This window comes from Ascaphus truei, chromosome 3 (genome assembly GCF_040206685.1).
Source record: "Ascaphus truei isolate aAscTru1 chromosome 3, aAscTru1.hap1, whole genome shotgun sequence".
NCBI classification, from domain to species: domain Eukaryota; kingdom Metazoa; phylum Chordata; class Amphibia; order Anura; family Ascaphidae; genus Ascaphus; species Ascaphus truei.
This window is the reverse complement of record NC_134485.1, coordinates 57,260,882-57,263,364: the sequence shown is the minus strand read 5'-3', so window position 1 is coordinate 57,263,364 and position 2,483 is coordinate 57,260,882.

Sequence of the window (2,483 nt, the reverse complement as noted above, 5' to 3'; positions counted from 1 at the left end):
GTAACACAGATCAAGAAGCTTCCTAAAGAGTGCGACAATACACTCAACAAGAGAACTTGGAGTAATGAGGCTCAAGCCTCGGTATCCAATATCACCACTGACAGATTTAATCTGTCAGTCAGAACAGAACGATCAAGCTCCTCAGCTCATTCTGATCTTGTTGTGCAGGTGACCTAAGCGGTGTGCCCCAAGGCTGAGCTGGAGACACCCGAAGAGGATCAAAGGAAGCAGGAAATTTCAAACTGATTAGCGCTATGAGACTGTAGCTGAGCCAGAGAAGTGGAGAGCAGGGCTTTCAGTGGGAGATTTAAAAGTGCTCTGCTGCAAATTATACCTGTCCCTATTTCATTGGAGAGTGGCAGCAAGCCCTGGGTAAGCCGCTGATGTGGTGCTCAGCACCTAGCCAGCTTGGGTTCCCCCCTGTATTCCTCGTTTTTTGAGAGTGTAGCTCTGATCATAGCTCAGTGCTCTGCTTGCTGACTCCGGCTGGAATAAAAATTGTTTATTGAACGGTTTGTCCTGTCTGGTGCCTTGATTCCCTGGGTTAAGTTCTGGTCTCCCATGACACCCCCTGTATCAACAATCAGTGTATTGTCATGAATGTTTTTACAAAATACCTGCGGCCTCCAATGATTGAAGCTACAGCTAACCTAAGGGGCCCTGAAGAATAAGGCACAGCACCTCACATTTATACATACATTATCTGATAAATGTTCTGATTCAACTTTCTCTCTCTTTAAAGATCAAGTATCGTACAACGGGAAAGGGAAGGCAGACATTTTAATACAATATCTTTACATATCGTGACTGATTTCTCCACCAGTGGTAGAACCCAAAGGAGATACTAGTCCAGCTTCCTTTTTTTTTTTTTTACCCGGGTTTCACGTCTGTTGCAGAAGCAGCCTGGTCACCTCTATCCTTCCTCTCCCTCCTTCTGTCGGTGCTTGAAGTGGGGACAATTTCCAGACAGCAGGAGGTGGGCGATGTGGATCGGTGCATCACTGCAGACCTTACCCACAAGGTGTGTTAGGGAAGTAGGGAGAGAGTCTAAGGGAGGGGGGGGGGAAGGGAGAGAGTCTAAGGGAGGGGGGGGGGGGGGAAGGGAGAGAGTCTAAGGGAGGGGGGGGAGGGAAGAAAGAGAGAGGGGGATGAGAAAAGGGGGGCGGGAAGTGGAAAAACATAGGGGGCGGGGGGGGGGGGGGGAGGGACAGATGGGGTAGGTTGGGGTTTCCCAGAATTTCACAAATATAATTCTAGGGTTCCTTAATAATAATAAAAAACAAATAAAAAAAGGTTGACAACCACACAAGCAGGTTGTCAGACTTGAATACGCTAAGACCGCCCTTCTAGTCCTAGCTACGGCGACAGTCATCTATCGCCGTTGTAGCAGCATTTTGTGCCTACAGTGTAGGAGGCAAGAGACGTCGACCGGGAGGCGTGGCCGTGAGCGGTTCACCCTCATTGGGTGCACCGCTCACGTGCCCGCTGACATCACACAGCGGTAGCCACAAAATTTTCATTGACTTCCAGTGATCACGACCAAGCTGTCGCGGTCTCGCCTACTAAAAGGCGCACGCGACGGCTTAAGTAAACTTGTTTTGACGCAACGTCGCATCTCCAGGACTTTAAGCGCGGTGTAAGGAATGCTGCATTAACTCATACTAAACAAAGTGGTAGCACACCAACAAAATTGGACTAGCTGGAGTCAACTCAACAGAAGTCCATACACATCAAGTCAAAATATTATTTGACATTTATGAGGAAACTATGCTGAACATAAACAATATTTCTGGCTACAATGGGCTTTTACTAATGGTCACTTTCTCAATGAAGAGCCAGTTGTGGCTTTTGATTTATTTTAAACCGGGCGCAGCCTTCTGCAAAATGGCAAATTAGGATCCCACTAGTTATTTATGGATTTGTGTTGAGGCTGTTTAAGTCGATATAGTCTGGTGTTCTATCATTTCTGTTTATTTTGCATATTGTCATATTGTGTTGTGTGGCATTGGTATCATTTGGTCCTTGCTTAACCCACATTTTTTTTTTTTTAAAGGTTAGGGTATGGGGCTGAAACTCCATATAAACAAGTGTAAGCCCTATACCCAGTGTCTTTCGTGATGTCTTCATTTGAACCTGTATTGCTGAATGAATTGCCAATCCTGTACCTGATTGCTTCATTGTCCAACCCAGTGGTTCCAAAACTTTTTCGGTTCAAGGCTCCCCAAAGCAATCAGGATTTTTCCACGGCGCCCAAAGTAAAAACAAAGGTGTATATACATACCTAACAGTTGCAGTGCGCAGTTGGGGTGTCTGTGTCTCTCTCTCTCTCTCTGTGTCTCTCTCTCTCTCTCTGTGTGTCTCTCTCTCTCTCTGTGTCTCTCTCTCTCTCTGTGTCTCTCTCTCTCTCTCTGTGTCTCTCTCTCTCTCTGTGTCTCTCTCTCTGTGTCCCTCTCTCTCTGTCAGACACAGACAGGCACACTCTC